Here is a 21,967-nt window from a genome sequence, read left to right as displayed (position 1 = left end):
ATCAGATAACCAGCTTGCAGTTGGATAAATGTTGATAAGGTTGATAGATCCCTTTACCTGTAAACAAGGGCTGTTGACCTCTGAACCCTGGCAGAGTGGCTGCTTTAACTGACCTTGGGCCAGGCCAAATGGCACAGGATGACTGAATGCATGCTGAGTGGAGAGACTTTGATATCTCTGAGGGTGCGCTACAAGACTTAGTCTGATTTATTTGACAGGTTGTTTGCGTAGGTTTTCAGGAGTTTCAAATTGGTAGAAATATTTTTAATACATTTTCAGTGTAGAGGTTTGTTCGGTCATATTTCTCAGTCTGTGAACAGAGCTTGAGTGCTGAGTTTTTGGGAGCTGTGGCAATGACTTTCCAAAAGTGACAAGTATGCCCGTGCAGTGATTGGCCAGGTGTGCTTTCTTTTTTCACTCCTCACACAACTAATTCTGTCACTTGTGTGTACAACCAGTCTGAGTGCCTTTGAGCAGAGACTGTTTAGAAGTTTGTGCCGTTATCTCCGTTTTTGGAACAGATGGAAACACTTCCCTCAACTCTTTGTACAAACTTATTTGTTTGAAGCACACTGAAGTTCATACAGACTCGCACTGCCTCTTAGGTCAGTATTGCACACAGTGCCACTCAGGACATGCCTATCCAGCTTCCAATGCAATGTCACATTCTGAGTGGTGTGTAAGATTTGTGGGGATTCAGTGGCATCTAATGTTGAGAGTTGCAGATTGCAACCAGCTGAAACTTCTCCCTGTTAGAATTCCTTCAGTGTTCTTTGTTCAAGTCAAATTATCTGCAGAGATCTCTTCGTGTCCAGCCAAACAGACCGGATGATTAAAACAGATAAAAACACTGATTTAACCAGTTGCACGTTACAAATCAGTGATTCTCCTACACTGTTTGGCTTGTCGCAGATGGGCCGCTAGTCCAGCACCTGCTAATGTCAGGTCATCAATATTCTCTAATATCTTAATGTGTGCTCATTTTATTTCTGGTCCAGATGTTCAGCTTTTTACCAGGAGGTGGAAGTCAGCTGATAGATCACATGACTCCTTTGTATGCAACCAACTCGTTAATCTCATTCAGGGCACCCTATTTAAAGTACTCTGGCCTGCCTACTGTTGCTGCTTCCTCTGCAAGCTGCTTTGCAACCCGCCTCCACTACAGCTCCTCCTTTTTATGTTGTGTCTGACTTATCAATGTCATTTCTGTTTGTCATTGATGCTGCTCTGTTCTGTTCCCAGGGGGTCTTTGCTGCTGCTTTTTCCAGGTTTTCCATGGAGGCGCATGGAAGGGCAGGGAGGTTTACTCTCTCTTCCTCAGGCTTTCCTCATTTGCATGTGGAGGCGCAGAGAGGTGTGTTGTCTCTGCCTTAAGGCTGTCCACATAGGCGCATGGAAAGGCAGAGAGGCCCCAGAACAGATGATTAGTCTCTATCTCCACCTATTTCCAAATAATGTTTCCAGAATCAAGTGTTGGTATCATGAAACAAAGCAGAATATCATTCATTAATAAAATGATGGTTAATTCAAGAATTCATGTGCATCAGCTGTTGGAAAAAAAGAGCGTAACCCAAGGACCCTGGGCAACCGACTAAATGCAGCAGACAACTTCAGTGTCAGATCAAAACCGGTTGAAGTCATCGACAAGAAATCAAGAAGATCTAGGCAGCACTCATATATGCCGCCAAACAGCATCCTTGGACAGAGACAGAGGTCATGTTTTCCCTGCATACTGTATATGACCACTCGTTACCATCACATGATCGAACCCTCTCATTTATGTCATTTAATGATAACTAACATCTCCATTTGCTGAATGAATGCCATAAAATGAAATATTGTAGTAAGTGGACTATTGAGCATACAATATTTTCTTACACTTATTGTCCCCAAAGGTCAAGAATAAACTTCTTTTGATTTCCATTAGAAACATATGCATTTATTTCATCCCATAATCTCTCATTCGAATAACATTAACATTCACTATTGGATCAAAAGACTTCAAATGCATATTTTTGGTAATACATCTGTTTGCAGGCTGGTCCGGCCCATCCTCTGATCTCAATGAACAGAGAGGGAGGATGATGGGAGAGTGGGATTTGCAGTCAGGCGAAAAGTGTATGTTCCTCTTTAATACATCCCAGCTCTGAGTGCGTAACCTTAACATGCACTAATCTCTCCAACACAAAAATCAATGAGGCGCCCACCCACCCACACAACATTCATCTCTGCGGCTGAGTCAGGAGACTCCAGCCTTCACACATCTGTGGGATGTTAGGATCGCTCATGGATTTACTCATGTGCCGACAAACCGCGTACGCTTGCTCACACACCTCTGCTCAGGTCACGGTGTATGTCCCGTTATGAATCTCAGGAGACAACCGGACCTTTTTCTTTTTAGAAATATAAGATAATGTCACTTTGTCTTGAGGGGTCAAGTGGAGCTCACTACAAATGCTCATTATTCAGAACAAACTACCCGTCTTGTTTATTAAAACCTGTGTTGCAGTGGATAACCTTTTCTGTTGTTGAGAAAAAGTAAAACACAGTGAGCTGCCAGTTGTCCCACCAAATCCCAACAAAATACCCACTAATACAAATGAAGTATTTAAGCTAATTAATGCACTGATCTGGAAAGTATATGTCTTTACATGGTAATTAGCATTAAAAGAATAGTTTAACATTTTGGGAAAATACACTCATCATTTTCTTGTGGAGACTTAGATGAGAAGACTGATACCACTCTCATGTCTAATGGTTTGTTAACACCATGCGAAGTGAGCACAACACATCTTCACAAAGTCAATGTGAAGATGCAAATACATCCGAATTTCCGCCAGGCAACACCAGTGATGTGACAGGAATGATGAGAATGACAAGAAGAGACAAAATTCACACTATTTGCGTGCATGAGAAATTCGCATTACACTGTGTCATGAAAGCCTATCAGTGTTGGTATCTAGTTGAGATTCTTCTGATGTTACTGAAAATCAGAAATAGAGGACAAACTTACTGTCACAGTCTGTGGGCAGCTGGAGCTCTTCCACCTTTTCCCAACTGGACGTGATTCGAATGAGCGAGCAGGAGAACGTCACATTATTTTAGTGATTTCTAATGAAGATGTTCTAACCTGCTCCGTGTGCCAGTGAGCAGGTTAAGCGACATGTGGCTTGTTTGAAAAACCACCCTGCTTTGGCGAAGCTTCGCGCACCTTCAGCTTGTTTTTAGAGCAACAACAAGCTGTTGCTTAGGCTCACTCAGGGCTCGATAGGCTCCCTGAATGTTGTTGTTGCTCGTAGTACATCCGGACGCTTTTTCACGCTCAATTTGCCAGAGGTTGCTGTCTCATTGTATGTAATGAAGAGGTGCACCACTCAATGTCAGCGCTGTACAGAGACAAAACAAAAACGGAGGTTAGTGAGCAAAGCCAAAAGACTACCTGTTAAGTTCTGAAAATATTTGTTTGTGACTTGTGTGAGCTATTTTGTTGAGCTGCCTCTTAGCAAAATGCTCTGAGAAATTTCAGTTGGTCTTTTACTGGAAACAGAAGGAGTGAAGCAGTAATGTTGCTGTGTTGGTTCACGCTGGTTCAGACCACGGAGCCTTCTTGTTTACCATGTTCGTATCACTTCACATCATTGTTCACATCACTGTATTCCAGCTATTGGTTGCACTTTACTGCAAACCAAGTTAGCTGTTAGCTATCTTCCCCAGTTAGCTCACACAAGTGTTGGCACAGCTGTTGAGGGTGAATATCCGCCACTTGCAAACCTCTCAAAAAACACTCTGGAGGCCGTATTCGCACATGTAACACAAGGTGAAATTTTGCCTTGTGTTCTGTATGAATACACCTTAGGTCCGTGTGCTAAATTTAAAGCTAGACCTCACGTGTGATTAGCATAGCTTAGCATAAGGACTGGAAGTGAGGGCAAACAAACTCCCCATAAAACCTACCTGTCAGTTCTACATTTCATTTTGTATGATTAAAAACAAACAAAAAAAACATAACACGTTAGCTAGTGGAGGGCCGTTGTGCATTTTGTTCCTTTTTGAAGTTTTGACAGAACCAGGCTAACGGTTGCATGCTGCTCCCAACCTTTATGCTAAGCCAACCACCTGCCTGCTTTAGCTTCATATTAGCATACAGACACAAGAGTGAGATCAATCCACTCATCTAACTCTCTGCAAGAAAGTGCATTTCACAAAATCCTTTACTGTGTTTCAAGAGCTGAAAGAAACTTCAAGTACTTTATGCAGAATGAGGTGCATTTTATATGAAGTTAAGTCCTCTCTAACTGTGGTGTATGTGTGAAGTTTCTGTCTGTACAATGTTGAATAGGTCTACGTGCAACTAAAGTCTAGACTTAAATCTTATGAATAGTTGACCTCACTTTTTTCAGTTCTCTTGTACTGTGTACTTGTCAAAGAGCTCATCAAGTACTCAGCATTCACACTGATCTCTCTCAAGGAGTCTGAAAAACAACAGTTAAGAAGTCTCAAAAATCGATGAATCTCAGTATTCATGTCAGAGGGAAAGAGAGAGAGAGACAGAGAGCAACATATAGCAGAGAGTCTAGTGCCAACAGCCTCATTCTTAGAAATGTACATCTTGGCAGTCTCACAACCGTCCAGCCTGTTGGAGGATGCAAGCATGTGACAGAAGGCAGCGTGACAGGCTCTAATCGAGAACAGACCTTGATTCTGGACACCAGTTTCGAGAGAAAAAGAGCATCTTGTCATCTTCCAAACTGTGAGATGATGTCAATTTAGAACCTAATAGGGAAAGTATGCTGTGCTGTCAACTTGTTAGCTCTTGTTATGTCTGTTTGGCATCATTGTTACATACTATCCCGTATTTGTTTTTTTTTTTTTTTAAGTAGTTTGTGACCTGAAATCAAGAGTACAGACTACAGCTCAGTCCTTCCCAGTTTATTTCCTTTGCCTTATTTATCCACACTGTATTGATTTTCATTGTGGAATTGCATGTGTCAGTTATTGTTTGACCTGTGATGACAGGTTGAGTTACAGTAACATAAAGGGTGAATTTTGTAACTTGTAGTTCAGTTAGTTGGCTGGTTCTTAAGGAATCATATCCACCTCTAGGGCAGTGGTTCTTAACCAAGAGTCTGGTTACCCCCCAGGGGTTCCAAGGGGGGCCCAGAAAAACAGGAATGGTTTATTTTTACAATTTAATTCACTATAGAAGTGAGCCCAGTGTGAGTAAGAGTCATTAGAGTGGCTATTCTGATCATAGCTTTTACTTCATCCTATTTCCTAAACTGTAGTTAACAACTACAGAGCAGGGGCCAGTTGCACAGAGCACCTTAAGGTGGCTCCTTAAGTATGACACTTAAGGCTTACAAAAATATCTCGCCAATAAGCAACTGGAAAGATCTCTTTGCATAAAAATGCAGAGCAGTCATTAATTGTAAAGGGGTTGGAAGAGCGCAGCGTTGGAAAGTTGAGTGATCCAACCCCAGACGGTCACAATCATAATCTGACTTCTGGTCAATTTAAAGTGCAAAATCAGTTGCTCATCATTAAGCATGTCCATCACGTTCTCCCAGTCGTGGAACACTCTCCTTGGGATGCCATAATTTTTCTTATTTATCTCCATAAACTTACTGTGGTTAAGATGGAGTCAGAGGTACTTTATTTTTTTGTCCTTACTTTGGTTACTAAGTGTTTTTGTGCAACGGCTTAACAAACTTTAAGTAATTCCTTAAGTATAAGACCAAGATGAGGAGAAAAACTTAAATCTTTAAGTAAACATTTTAAGAAAACCTTAAGGAGAACCCTCAGGGATATTTTGTGCAACCAGTGTTGTTTTTTTTTTTTTCAGGGAAACCTTAACTCATACTTTTAGGGAAATCTTAATTTGATGTGCGTAGTGCAACTGACCCTGGGTCTGTTTTACATCTAACAGACAAAATATTTTCCAGTGGAGGTCCCTAAAGCAAAATCTTATCAATTCAATGTAACTTGACGTAATATGTATGAATGAATGTTTATATATGCAGATCGAGTGACCATCTGACCAATGTAGCTAACCCTAGAGCCATGCTGCGAGCTAAAAATGTAACTGTGCATGATCATGTGAACAATTGCAGGCAGAATTATATTGAGAGTTATGGACACATTTTTTAACAGTTTAAAGGAACTGAAGCCAAAAGCACTGCACCACATTTTTGACAAGCCCATCATTATTTTCATGTGAACACCAACTCATTTTTTTTCATTGTATACTGCCAGCCTCCGTAACACCCACAGAAACACACAATATTACTTTAATTCTGATCAGATCAGTTTTAGAAACATACGTGGGACACATGGACGCATACCTCTCTTTTTCTGCTGTAACACATGGAGCCTTCTTATTTGTTCAGGCTTAGACCGGATCAGTTTACGGGACAGCCATCCTGCTCTCCAAGAAACCTGAGTGGACAGACCATAATCCTGACCCTAATGAACCCTAACCTGACCTGAACCCCAACTCCTAGATGCCTTAAGCCTAGTTGCTAGGAGATCTCCCAGACGACTCTAACGCTGTATTCGTAAAAGTGTTTTTAAATGCTCCCCCTTATTTTTCTTGTGCTGACGTCTTCTAATTATGCAGTTTTTTTCCCTTGCGGCAGTCCGTCATCTGCAAGACGAGTCATATTCCATGTGCTCAACACAAGTGCTGTAGCAATGACACACAGTGCTGTTGCATCTGTCCTGGTTCCACTGTATTACCATGATTACATTTCAGCTGCATAAACCTCCACATGTAACACTTGCTCACGAGGCAGAGAAATAAGAGCACCGTGCAGTATTTTATATGTAACAGTTACATGGATGAGTGCAGCACACATAGCCTGCCGTGGGCCTATTTCCACTGTGCAAACACTCGCTTCAGTGGACAAGGACAAGCCTCAACCTTCTCTGACATGACAAAGCAGTGGGCTGTGTAAAAGTCTGATCTGACACAGCTGCTTGACTCTTAATGGTGTGTTTCTCCTCACATGACAACCCTCGCACAATGTTATGACCGCAAATTGTTCATGCTATGCGGGACCATTACACAGCTGCACATATAGGATTTATCTAGAAGTCCTTTGACCTCTCTGGTGATGTGCTAAATCTGTGATATGTGGAGAAATGTGTGAATACCTTATTGGTGTGTTTCCCCTGTATTAAATCAGTAGGAGCAGCCACTGCAGGAATGCTGCATGTGATTAACAGAGTAAGCTTAGTTTGATTGTTGATGACTTGGAGGTGGGATCAAGGCATTGTTTTAAAAGTCCCAAGTCCCAAGTCAAATCCTAAACTTTGAGTTTTGAGTGCTAACAACAAAGTAAAAATATATATTACATTTACAAAAATCACAATTTAATTTAATTTATTAATTTGTGCGACTGAACTTAAACATAAAAAAGTAGTGATGACATTGCACATTCATAGCAAAGTACTACCAAAGAAACTATTTTTTATGCATCTCTCCTGCCTTCTTGTATTTAAATCATGCCACATTGGAAACATATCTATGGTTCTCTGTCCTTTAGCGGAGAGGCAGCCAATGTAGCTGCATGCTGCTGCGTTGAAGTGCAGGAAACCCTCTTTAGTTTATAACTTTCTCTTCCTAAATTGGCTTTGGGAAAGGTATCAAGGATTTTCAAGTCAAAAGGTTTAAGTCCAAGTGAAGTCACAAGTCACTGGTGTTAAAGCCTAAACTGAATTCAAGCCTTGAGTCTTTTGACTTGAAAGTACTTGATACCGTCTCGCAAGCTCAAAGATCACAAAGTGCGTTATTTAAAAAGCCATGCATCAATTCCGTTTATTTCATAAATTAACTAACGTCAGCCCTGTTCAAACCCAACGTGTCAACACTTAATTCCCCAGATCCACTTTGTTTGAACCAATATGACAATCAAGATATAGGAGGGAACCATGAAAAACTAAAGTTATGTTATTAAGTGGCAGCTGAAAAACTATACCAAAAATCATTTTGTTTGCGTACAAAAACTACACTGTGGTCTGCAAAATGCGGGAACTGCCCATTGGTCCGACACCCCATTGGTCCGACATCCCTTTGTTTCAACCATATTAAACCCATTGTTCCGAAGTCCTGTTGTTCCGAAATCATCATGATGCCCTGTGGTTAAGGTCTGGTTAGGTTTAGGCACAAAAACCACTTGGTTAGGGTTAGGAAAAGATCATGTGGATTAAAATGAAAAAGAAAGTGACAAACACATAAGCCGTGAGCCTGCTTCGCCTCAAGCCTTTCCCAGCTGACCCAGAGCCGGTCGCGGTGCACCATCAAGGCAGAAATACGCCCGCCGGGAGCCGCTCAGCACCGCGGACCGTCGGACTAATGGGATGTCGGACCAATGGGCTGTCGGGCCAATGACATGGACCCCAAAATGCATGGGTCGAAAATTACAGATGGAGACGCAACAACTTCAAATGCTGAACATCTGTTCAGCATTTGAAGTTGCAGGAAGAACAGTAAGTTGAGGCTTATATTAAGATAGCTAGTAAGCTAACGTTCCATTAGCTAATTGTGGTACTGGTTAATAATGCAATATGCTTTGAAAGTGCAATGTCAGCGCTAATTTTTTATGATTAAGTTCAGTTGCACTTGTTTGAACAAATATACATTTTAAAAAGCATACATGTTTTTTGTAAATTTAATTTAAAGGCGCTGTATGTAAGAATGTGGCCAAAACGGTTACTGCACTCAAATTCAAAATACTGCCGTGAGTCGTGTCCGCCCCCCCTCCCCTACAGATTCGAGGTTGCTGGACAGCGGCACGCTGGAGACTGATTTGTTTGCCCACAGGCGGCTGCCGTGGCAGGGCCGCGTTGCCGCGTCCTTGATCTGCGGCTTTCCAGCGGACCGTTCGAGCAAGTCCGGCTTCTCTGCTGCTAACGCTGCTGCCGGGATACAGCTGAGGAGACTGCTAATGCTATGTAACGGGACACTGCTAATGCTGTTTGCCGTGCTGCTGTAGCTCAGTCGTAAGTTTAACTGATGCTGAGACTCTACTGACTGTGTGACTGATAGACGGTGGTGGGTGGCGCAACAGGCCAGAACACAAATTCAAAACATAAACATGATTTGCGGACTGTAAAAATTTTTTTTAAATGCGAATATTCTGGCTGTACTATTGTTGTTGGTGAGATCAGTATGTTATATGAACATTATTCTTTAGTCTCTGTGACATATTAGGATGATTTTACGACTATTTGCTTTAGATTTCTTACATATAGCTCCTTTAACATATTATTACTGTGTTGTTGAAATGACGTGACACTGGGTGAAGAGCGCACTTGCTTAGGACTTGAAACTCAAAGTGTAGGATTCGGGACGTTACTCTGGACTTGTTAGTCTTGACTTGAGACTTGTCGGCCTTGACTTGGGACTTGAATGCAAAGACTTGAGACTTACTTGTGACTTGCAAAACAATGACTTGGTCCAACCTCTATATGTTAACATGGGTTAGTTCATCCACACTCAAGAGCATGGCCCTGTTTTAATGGCTATACACATGTACCTGAAAATAGTTTGCATCACTTGACCTTTTGGCTTTGAACAAAAATCACAATAAAACTGTACGATTATGTAAACTTCATGAAAACCGATAATATTTGCCTAGCTCTGGACAGATGAGAACAGGCAGCCTCAGACAGCGATCAACCTGCCACAATCCTCTGCACACTCTGAATCTCCCGTATTGATTTGTTTTGCCACTTGGTTCGTTAATGATGTTAATTTTATTTACATGCTTGTTGTACTCAAGTGTAAAGTGTTATCAGCGGCCTCTTAATTAAATCAAATGCATGGCGCCCACGTGGTGCACTCGCGTCTAACTCTCCCCCTGGAAGGCAGGAAAGGGCAAACTGTCACCCTGGGCAAGGAAATCAGGTGTATTAACAAGTCAATGAGAAATTCATGTGTGTATAATTTCACAGTGAGCACATCTGACCTTTGTTAATGATGCCACTCAAACCTGCAGGTGGTGTTTCTCAAATGAACTCCCAGGGGAGCGGCATGCGTGGCTGCTGCTGCGCTAAAGCGGCTCATTCCTCCTGACTGGTAGGAAAGGAAGAAAGAACACACACTCAATCAAAGGCAAAAAGTGAAAATAAAAGGAAACTACTGTCCGAACCACTTTACATCAAAACTGGCTTTTTGTTGTTGCTCCGTCAAAACAGATCTGATGTCTTGCACCAACTCCTGTGTGTGTTGTTGGTATGCAAACTTGTTTTCATTGTTGGGCACTCATCTGTGCTTAATTTTTTTTGCTCCCACCAGCCAGAAGAGAGGATTGGGGGGGGGGGGGGGGGGGGGGGCAGTACTTACCCATTCACTGGCTTTCTTCTCCACCACTAGTAGAGAGAAAAGAGACAGAGAGCATCAGGCTTTTACATCCACAGATGCTTAAATTCACTCGTGTGCTGCTGCTGTGATGGATCACTTTTTCTAAAAATTACCATTATATTTTGTCTACTCTATCTGGAGTACTGTTAGTTTTTGAGGTAGAGCTCTGTTTCAGGGGAGGTGACAAAGTCCTTGAAAAGCAATTTATCCCCTTCCATCCACAGCCACCTTCTACCTGATCACTCTTCCAGCTATTTCCAACCATGTCTCATCTCCTGGAGCCCTCTTACTCTATCTTAATTTTCCACCGTGCTTTCATCACCTGCTGACTCACCCTCTCCATCTCACGCTCCCCTCTCTTGTACCTCCCGTATTACTCTCTTTCTCTGCGCTGCATCACACACTTATCACATCTAGTATCGTAAGAATCAAATGTGAAGGCCAGCCGTGCTCTCGCTGCTTAAATCTCCCCATAATGGAGCCCAAGGGTATCTGAAATTGAGTGTGAAGACTACATCAAGGTCATTTACTCCACCCCACAGGATAGTGATGGATGTCTTGTCTGATTGCTCGATTTGGCTGCCCTACTTGAGGAGGGGGAGCATATCCCATTGCGCTTTCTGAGTGAGGGAAGAGTGTTGCTTTTGCGAGGATGGCCAGAAAGTCATTCCTAGTGGGAGAGAAAAGACGGAGGAGGGAGGGGGGAGGAGGTGTAATAGGAAGGCAGAGATACTGTATAATAGCCGCTGGAGCCTGGGGAGAGAGGCGTTCTGTGTCCAGATTCCTGAGTAAACATTTGAAGGGATTAAAATAAAACATATTGATTGCTGGATGGATGGCGCACCATCTGTCAATACGCTAATCTGCCAAATTGACTGCGCCTCTCGGAGCATTGTGTGGCTCCAAACAGCTGGATCCAGTCATAGAAAACCATAAACATCAGCCGTAGTCAGCTGAAACCTTTCCCAAGTGCCTGTGATTTATAATCCCCTGGATTGTGTGTGCACTTGTGGGAATTACTATAGACTGTGGTTGGACGTGCAGGGCTCAGCCCATGCGATTGTATTGTAGGGGTAAAAAAAGGCTCATTCACTCAGAGAAGCATGATCCAAAAGTGGACTAAATTGTGTGTCTTTGCCATTTTTCTTGGTCCATCTACTTTCTTAGAGGCAGCGTTGGAAAGTAGAAATTGGTGACCCATGACGACCCTTTTATCCAATCTCGTTTGTCACGTCTCTTTATGCATGACTATTATGAAGATTAGGTTTATTATCTCATTCGATTCACCATAATAAACTGTGATAAAGAATAACGTCATAATGAGTCAAGGAGCTAAACTCGATGTAATTCGATTTGGGTCTGAATTCTGAGCATGCGATGGGACATTCTGCACACAGAAAAGAAAATGTGTTTTCAAGCACATTTATAGTATTTTGTTGTCAAATTATTATCAGACAAAGACAGAATTTAAATTGAGCAAACTTGCTCTCTAACACAGAATCAATTGAACTATTTCCCTGCTGACTGATAATCCTGCTAGCCACTGGAGTGGAGACAAAACAGAAATAAACTAATTTGACCTAGAGTTTATTTTTGTTTGCTCCGGATAACTTATACTTTCTCTGATACTAATTTCTCTACAAAAACATAACTCATTTTCATTCATTTTTCATAACTGCTTGTCCTGATACAAGGTCAAAGCAGTGCTGGAGCCTATCCCAGCTGTCATTGGGCGAGAGGTGGGGTACACCCTGGACAGGTCGCCAGACTATCACAGGGCTGACACAGAGGGCATTTACACGTACACAGTGATTTTGATAAACGGAGACATCTTCCTTCGTTTGTGCCCTTCGTTTACACGCAAACGGAGATTTCTCCTCTGAAAATAAGTCTTTCTAAAAACTCCGGCCAGAGTGGAGATTTTGGAAAACTCCGGTTGCGCGTTTGCACGTAAACTGAGATGAGCGGAGATAAACGGAGTTATAGGCAGCCGACGTCACAGTATGCGCCGGAACTTGCGCCTGTGTCAAAAGTGCGAACTATGTTGCTATGGTGATAATGGATACATGGAAGGCTTGAGCTTCTCGTTACACTGCCACCTACAGGTTTGGCATGCTCTTGTGTATATATACACGGGTAAGTGTAAACGAAGATCTTTTTGAAAACGGAGACGGTGAAATGTCCGTTTGTGAAAATAGCCGGCAACGTGTAAACGGCCTCATAGAGACAGACAACCATTCACACTTACGGGTAGTTCAGAGTTACCAATTAACCTAACATGCATGTCTTTAGATTGTGGTTGGAAGCCGGAGTACCCGATGAAAACCCATAGTATGGATCTGAATCATATGACATGGACTCGAGTCAGACAAAGTTGAGAATTCACTTGGACTTGAACCTTTTGATTTACAAACACTTCTTAACTTGACCTGCATTACTCTCACTCTCATTGGCTAGTACTTGTTGCCTTCATGGGCTGCACTGGTTAGATTTAGACAAGAGGAGTGATAGGGTTAGGGTAAGAATGTCAGGGTAAGCCAGTCAGAGGCAGAGTTATCAGAGTAGGGCGGGTCATGCCTTTGCTAACCTATGAAACACAAATGTGTTTCCCTGAAGCCCAAACAAATAGAAAGTGATATTCAAAAAGTTTACCACAAATCAGTTAATTATTTTTTTTCCCCCAGCAAATCAACACTTAATCCCAAGATGATCCACTTTGTTTGAACCAATAAAACAGTATCCAATCAGGAAGAACCATGAAGAATTAATATTATGTTATGGGGAGATAGTTGCAAAAAATAATACCAAGATAATTTTGCTCATGCTATTTGTTAAAGGGGAATTATGATTAGGGAAATGAAAAATTGGGACATGGCTGTCTTGACTTGGGACTTGACTTGTGACTTGAGTGCAAAGACTTGCCAAACAATGACTTGGTCTCACCTCTGTGCTTAAATGCTCCATGGTGTGCTCAGAATTGTGACACAAATATAATTCTGTAAAACAGCTTCAAGAAAATGCAGCGCACAGTCATCCTGTATGAGGCGAACAGCGGGAGTCACGTATGAATCCTACAGTCTGAGGTGTTGAGCTGTCAGGTTCGTAATCAACAGGCAGGTAATTGACAAGCGAGCCGTGATTGTCTCAGTCTTTATTCAGTGTTATGCTTGAGAGTTAACAAAGCGTGAGATTGGGCCGTGCCTCTACGCTGCACATTCTCAGCTTGCAGGCCTTTTGTTCTGCAGCCCTTTGTGGAGCCTGCCCTGGATTCATTGAAACTCTCCACTACTGAGAGAGCTGAAGGAGCTCATTCTTTGTCACACACCCTCATTCTCTACTCAGCACACACACATGCACATGCACATACACACACAGGCATGCACAAAGGCTGAAGCTCTGCCAGCATTTCGTGGGATAATCTACCTTCCTGAAGGTTTGCTAAAGCACCCTTCCCTCCCTCCCTTCTCACCACAATCCCACTTCTTCTCCTCTATCCTCCCTCCTCTCCCCTCCTCTCTCCTCCTTATCGGCCCCAGTGTAAGCAGCATGTGGTTTCCTGCCAACTTCTGGGAGCCGTGAGCAGCCTCTCCAAACAGGAACATGCATGAAGACATTCCACCACTGAAGGAAACAGTGTCCTCAACCGCCCTCCCCCCTTTTCTCCAATCCCCCCAGACGCTTCCACACATCCTGCACAGCTCCGTTGGGACTTGACCACTGGACAGTCAGCACACACAAACATGCACAGACACACAAGAGCGGGCCCAGACGGCAGCAATTCAACCCAGCTATGGACATGGAAATGAAGATGGGTGTGAGTGTGTGTGTGTGTGTGTGTGTGTGTGTGTGTGTGTGAGAGAGAGAGAAAGGCAGAGGGATGGCAGGAGAGTGTGTGCGTGACTATGTATGAGATAGTGTGTGTGCATGTGTATGTATGAGCGAGAGAGTTCACAAAAAGGATTGAAAATTAATTCTGTGAGGAAATCTGTCATCAGCTCATTCCACATCATTCATCATCGTGTGACGTTACATCACAATTTTGGTTTAGAGTTTGATGTGAAAAAAATTCTCGTCACTGTGCTCATTCACCGCATTTGTCCATGACTTTCAGAGAGGTTCTTCTACTGTACATATTCTTTATTGGAAATCCATGAATGCTTTAGCTGAAAAGCAAATATCACTGTGAAGAGTACTGAGAGAGCAGTTGGAGGGCTGTTATGTGCCTTTTAGAAGAGTAAATTTGTTTAACATTGCAGGAGGGCTCTTTGAGACCAGACTGCAGGTCTCGGTAAAAGCAATAGATCTACAAAAAAGTGGCAAAGCTCCTGTTAGTTTTGATAAATGTGGTGAGAGGCAGAAGCCATTTTCTCATTTCACCTCCGGACATTAACCCACATTTGTCAATCTACGATACAAACCAGCGCAGATCCGAGTACAGAAATCATCTAACCATAGCATTCACATGTGATTCATGAAACGTTCTTGTGTCGCCAACCAGGAATGATCGGCTGTTGATTGAAGTGGCCGCTGAAAACAATCGTCACTTACGCATCCTGCCGCAATATACTGATAATCTTGGTTTTGAGGTCTTACGTCTAGAGTTTACGACATGAAGAGGCGTAATATGGCCAAGAAGAGAAACTTCTCTGAGCTAGAAATGGAAACACTGACGTCCCAGGTCCAATTTAACAAACTGGTTTTATTAGGCAGCCTGACAAGTGGCATCAAAGGAAGTTACGGTCACTGCTGCGGTCAACAGTGTTGCTGTGGAAAATGAAACTCAAGGTTGAAATGTTTCATTTAAACATCCATGATATGTACCAACCTATTAACACACATGTATTAATAATATTATCTTATATCTTATGTAATAATAATGTTGTTATAGCCCACTAATTAGATTATAGCTCATAATTGAGGAGCATGTGGCGGTGTGTATCTGGTCTGCTTTCATTTCGGGCATAACAGGTGGCAGAGCAAAAATTCAATTGCAATTTAATTGTAATGTTCTTATGATAAATAATATCAACATGCTTTGGTTTGTCAGTGTTTAAAAAGAGAAATTATAGATGAATTTGAGCCGGGCACCAGTGGTGTTCAGCCTACGGTCGAGCGCGTTGATGTAGGCCTTTACAAACTAATATGTTGTCCTCTTATCCTCATAGGCTATATGGTTTAAAGTTATTAATATGTGGCTGCAAATACTAAGATGGTAGTCAGAATATGGTCTAAACACAGTTCCCCAACTCAGCCAGTTTTAACGTGCTGCAGAACATCTCTACGCTGACTCAAACTTGCATACACAAGCTAAGACCTGATGTCTTATTTGGCTGTAGCCGGCACTCGTGCCACTTTGATAAATGCCGAGCTCTGTGTGGAAATTCATGAAAGTACGCCCAGTTTTCTGATGTACGTTCTTTTTGTAAATGAGGGCGATTGTCTTTCACACATATACAGTAGCACACAACATGAGATTGTCTGTATCAGAAATGTTCTCACATACAGGAAATAGTCCGTTTGGTTTAGGTGTGGGATGGGACTTGGGTAGAACATGTAGGAGGCAGGACGTGATACAGATTACACCATGGACATGTAGCCAGTTCATAATTTGGTCATGAACAGCTGAGTCTCTTGCTGCTCCTTGATCATTTTGGCTTCTGCCCTTGCTGCCATTAGTTACTGAATCTCATCATCTCTCCAGTCATATTTGTTGCTGTATTTGTATGAATGACTCTTATTCTTCACCCTCGGATGTTTGTTTTCTTTGGGATTTGTGCAGTTTGCAGTGCTTGTGTCAAAGGGGCAAGAGAGACGGGGCGATATAGGGGCAGACCCAGAATGGGCTGGTTAAAGGTCAAGTAAGTCCAATCATGTAACACAGTAGAACCAGAACAGATGCACCAGCAGTCTGGGTGTCGTGTGAAGACAAAGCTGAAATATGACTCGTCCTCTTAATGACAAAGGCAGCATCCCTGTGAGGAAAAAATAAACTGTGTAATTAGTAGGCAAAGGAGGAAGAAACCATAGGAGACTCATTCTGAACAAAAGTCAAACAAAAATTGGGATTCAGACAGGCAAAAGAAGGCATTAAATCATTGAAAATCTTATTCATAAGTGCTGTGTTTTCTCTCCTGGCATGGGAGGCGTATCGACTGGGGAATGTTATTGGGGAATTCTGCAAGAGATGATTAATCATAAGTCACTTTTCTCCTCTGTGCGTATGGATCAGTGCCAGAGAGAGAGTGTCCTCAATCTACTGTCCCGCTGCTTTTAGCAGCCAATTCTCCCACTTCTGCCCCGCTCTCTCCATCTTATCTCCACTCCTCAGTTTCTGAATGTTTTCAAGGAACAAGTAAACAGAGTGAAATGGCCCAGACAGAGATTTTGAGATTTCTTCCCTCCTTTCCTGGGTTGTTGTGCTCACCAGGCGGATACGTGGCAGAGCATCTTTTTGTGTGCCCACATAAATGATTCAGTGGCATATTGAAATTACACAGTGGGCTCTTCTGGTAAAATTGCAGGGGAGTTTTGAGATTCAGGTCAAATGGTGGATGCTCAAGACAAGCTGAAGTACTTCAGGCAAGAGGACTTGTGTTTAAAATGCTGAACAGATTTATCCTTCACAAAGTCTAATTGCCACATGCTCAAGTTTCTTGTCTTTTACTGCTCAAGCTTTGAATAGGGTCCTTTTGGAAATTTCATTACAGCCTAATTTTGTGATCCACATATAGCACCCCACCCCCCAACCATTACATCATGGGCCACATTTACCTTGACCTTACACCTTCCAAATTATGCAAAGCCCTGGATTATGGACAGTGTTAAAAATCATAACATGCAGTGCCAACATTTTAAAAATTCTGTCTTCTGCAATTTCTGCCCACGGCAACTCTGGTTTGGTTGGGGAAGTAGTATGCTTCTACCGAAGTGCTTGCCTAATGGTGCTTCAGAAAGTCCCTCCACCCGCAGCTTTTGCAGAATTGCTAAGTAAGAAGGGTTTGAATTTCCTTCTCAATGTCTCTTTGTTTTACACGATTACTTTAGCCACTTTTGTGAATGCAACACCTTGAATGCCTTTGAGAAAGGAATTTCCGAAAGTGTTTGCTGATATTCCCTGATATTTAAAAGGGTACCACATCTTACCCCTCTATGACAACTGTAGACCCTTTCCCCTTCAGACCTGGTCGAATAACCTGTTGTACAAGCTCATTTGTTTCAAGCATAATGGAAGGGAAAAACTGTGGTTATGGCAAATAAACTGTGGTTAAGGTATGGTTAGTTTTGGGCAACCAGAAGACTTGGAAAGTTTGTGGTTACAGTTAATAAAAGACAAATGTTATCTGCAGGTCTGTGATGGGATGCAAACAGTGGTTTTCTGTATGAAAGTCTGCCTCGCTATATTCGACCAATCACCAATCCGCCTTCCACACCCTTGAGCTGCCAGTATACTTCATCAGATCTGTTTGTCAGATGGTGAAGTATCTTCAGAAATCCCTTCCTTGCACCTTTCTAATGTCAGATCAGTGGGGGCTGTGCCTGACCATTTCTGCAACTTTCCGAAACCAACAATTGAGCATTCACACCCACCTCATGCTGTAATGGGCTGGTCATACAGAGGTTAGAATGGAACCAGGGTTTGAACTTCTTTCTTAAGCTCTTTTTATTCATTACTCCCACAACTATTTCTGTTGCTTTTCATGTGAACGACCAAGGTCAACACTGTCTTCAGCCTAATTTTCACTCTGCCTTTGAGTGTGACCGTTTGGAGCAGTCAGACAACACATTGTATGAATTTCTTCTTTTCAAACATGACCCAACTCTTACATCCTCCATCTCTACACAAAGGGCACACTGCTCCCTGTACTGACACTCAACATTGGCATTGATCCTAAAACATGAGGTGCCAATAGAGTGCTGCAGGGATCTAGTTTTTTTGGTCAGCCGAAGTTAGCGTCACCCTGGTTCCCTGACAGAAAGCCAGTGGAATTTCTCCATTTAATTTTTGATTATTGCAGAAAATAAGCTCTGTGGCAAACAAAAAATTATGATTCCTCCACATTTTGTTCAGCAAAATGATATTTACAAATGAACACCACTTTTATGATTTTCGAAGTGTAAATGCAATTACCAGAAGGCTGCACTATGGTCCAGTGACTTCAATGTTGCTACCACAGACTGTAAAGCCATGTTTGTCCTGTAGTCTCAGTGGGGTATTTACTAATCCATTTTATGTCGTAGAACAAAATGTGAAAGTCTCTTAAGCTTGTGTTAACCACAGACCTTATTTCAGGCATCAAACCAAAAACCCATTCAATACACCCACTGACTTTGAGATGAGGGAACCAGAAGTTAAAAAATATTTTCTGCATTTCAGGACTCATTCCTGCACCGCTCTATATGAACATTATTTCAAATGGTCTGCATATGTCCTGTCACATTGTGCTTATGATGTTGATGGGCATACTGGCTGCTGTAGAGATTGTACCCGTTGAGTTCTCTAAACACTAGACATTACTCAGTTTTTACACATTCATGCCCAGAAGCAGTACAACCTCAATCTTCTGCTGTCAGACACGGAGCAGCCCTCTGGAGTTATTGGTATTCAGGGCTGCTGTTAGCTTCAAACAAAGTGCTGTTTGACACAATAGATGCAGTCAGATTCAGTCTGAACAGTTTTGTATTGTTGGTAAACCAACAATCTGACAGTGACTCCCACTTTCTGTGAGTCTGCTGCTATGAAATTTTGCCGATTTGCACCAACATGATTAGCATGACTGTCATCCGCCTTTGGATCATATGAAATTATTCAAAATTCTTTCACTGTATCTCACCCCTGATTTGTTTCACCACCTTAATGTCATGCTGTTCAAACTCGGCTACTCACCTCTCATAAATAATGAATGAGGACTAACTGTTTGTCTTGTGAAATCGTCTGCAAGTAATGTAAGCGCCTTGCTCAAGGGTGTAGTTGATGAGGGAGGGAAAAATCTGCTCCACAAGTACACTTCTCTCACTTTTAAACCAGCTGTTCTCAGTAAATGTTTGTTAATGCCTCCTTTAATATGTTCTCCATCCCTGTTATATCAATGAATTAACCAGTCTGCACAGATATTGTGGTCTGGAAAAAAAAAAACATATGTAGCAGCAAGAACTCATCCTACCTATGAATACAAATGAACTCCACTCACCACACTCTATGCAAGTGAGTGCTGTATAACTTGCAAGCTAAAACAAAAAAGCACAGTTTTCCCAGGGGCTCATTACAGAACCAGCGAGGCAGGGCTTAATGTTGTTTTGACTGAATTGTAGTTATCAGTAGGCCACCGTGATGAAGCTCAATTAGAGCAGCATGCTATAAGCTAAGCAGAGGTAATCACTGGGCGGAGGGCAGACTTATGTGGAAGCATGGATATTCACTCTGAACAGAACAGGCGAGGGATTCACAATAGGACCTGGAGCCGTGGAGAGCGGCTAATGAGCCTACATGATTCACTCTTGGTCTCCCCCACCGAGACCCTTGTGCTGGGCAGAGCGGAGGCGCGCATGATGTGTGTGCTCAAACGCATTCCATGACGCAGGCGCAGCCTGTCAGAGCCAAGAGGTGATTAAAAGTTTCTCTCGCAAATGCTGGATGAATGAAGGTCTTCTGTGTCTTATTAGAGTCTTGAATCAATCAAGAGGCTGTGTTTATTTCAGTAAACAATGTGTCCAGTACGGCTGTGTCTTCCACCATTCAACCTGCAGTTCTAGAAAGCTCTTGAGAAAAAATGCTTTAAGTCTTACGGGCATAGATGGATTACTGAACTGGCCTACCAGGCACATGCCCAGGGGCCCTAAGTGTCAGGGCCCCCCTTGGCCTTCACTTGCAAAATGTCACTCAAATCAACATGTACCGACCAGAAAGAGACACACAAGGGCCACAAAGATAGATTGTGTCAACTGCAAAAGAGACACAAAATAACCACAACAGGGGCAAAAATGACCAAAAAAAACCACACACACAAAATGACCTCAAGGAGAAACCAAAAACACTGCTCAAAAAAATGAAGGGAACGCTTAATCATCACAGTAGAACACCAAGTCAGTTAAACTTAAAGGATATCAGTCTGTCCATTTAGGAAGCACAAGTGATTATGAATCAGTTCCACCTGCTTTGGTGCAAATGAAAGTGACAACAGGTGCAATGGAGAGGCAAAAGCAAGACAACCCCCAAAAAGGGAATGGTTTTACATGTGGTGTCCACAGACAGTTGCTCTCTCCTTATCCTTCCTGACTGATTCTTCTCTAGTTGTGTTCTGCTAGTGTCCTTGTCACTACTGGTAGCATGAGGGGGTACCTGCAACCCTGTCAGGTTGCACAGGTAGTCCAGCTCCTCCAGGATGACACATTCTTAAGTGTGGTCGCAAGAAGTTTTACTGTGTCTCCCAGCACAGTCTCAAGAGCATGGTGAAGATCGTTACACAAGAAGAACTGGATAGGGCTGTAGAAGGGCATCAACCCAACAGCAGGACCAGTACCTGCTCCTTTGTGCAAGGAAGAATAGGAGGAGCACTGCCAGAGTCTGACAAAATGACGAAACTGTCAGGAACAGACTCCGTGAGGGTGGTATGAGGGCCTGATGTCCTCTAGTGGGACCTGTGCTCACAGCCCAGCACTGTGCAGCTCCACTGGCATTCACAAGGGAACACCAGAATTGGCAGGTCAGCCAGTGGCGCCCCGTTCTCTTCACAAATGAGAGCAGGTTCACACTGAGCACATGTGACAGCCGTGAAAGAGTCTGGAGACGCCGTGGTGAACATTATGCTGCCTGTTACATCATCCAGCATGATCAGTTTGGCAGTGGGTCAGTGATAATGTGGGGAGGTGTATCCTCCATGTCATAGCCATGACTGCTGTCAGGTACCAGGATGAAATCTTCTGAGCGAATGTCAGACCTTACGCTCGTGCAGTGGGCCCTGGGTTCCTCCTGGTGCAGGACAATGCCCAGCCTCATGTGGCCAGAGAGTGTAGGTAGTTCCTAAATGACAAAGGCATTGATACCATTGACTGGCCCTCTTGTTCCCCTGACCTAAATCCAATTGAGCACCGATGGGATGTTGTGTTTCCGTGCATGTGCGCCACCAAGTATGACCACAGACTGTCCAGGAGCTCACTGATGCCCTCATCCAGGTGTGGGAGGAGATCCCCCAGGACACCATCTGCCAACTCATCAAGAACATGCCCAGACGTTGTGGGGAATGCATACAGGCAGTTGCGGGCCATACATGCTACTGAGTCACATTATGAGTTGCCGTGATAAAATTCACGCACGTTTGATCAGTCTGTAATTTCTTACTCTGATTTTCGGTGTGATTTTGAATCCAGTCCTCAGTGGGTTGATGATTTTGGTTTCAACTGACTGTTGTTAGGCCTACATCATTTTGTTCTCAACAAATTATACAATGTACATCAGTAACAATTTTCAACTTGAATAATTCGTCAAGATCTGACGTGTGATTTAACTTTTTTGAGCAGTGTAACTACAGAAAGGGGCAAAACTACCAAAAAATACACAAATTGTCTAAAAAAACCCCCACAAAATAACCTTGAAGAAACACAATATGA

The sequence above is a fragment of the Epinephelus lanceolatus genome, chromosome 1 (genome assembly GCF_041903045.1).
Source record: "Epinephelus lanceolatus isolate andai-2023 chromosome 1, ASM4190304v1, whole genome shotgun sequence".
NCBI lineage: Eukaryota > Metazoa > Chordata > Actinopteri > Perciformes > Serranidae > Epinephelus > Epinephelus lanceolatus.
This window is presented reverse-complemented; position numbering follows the sequence as displayed.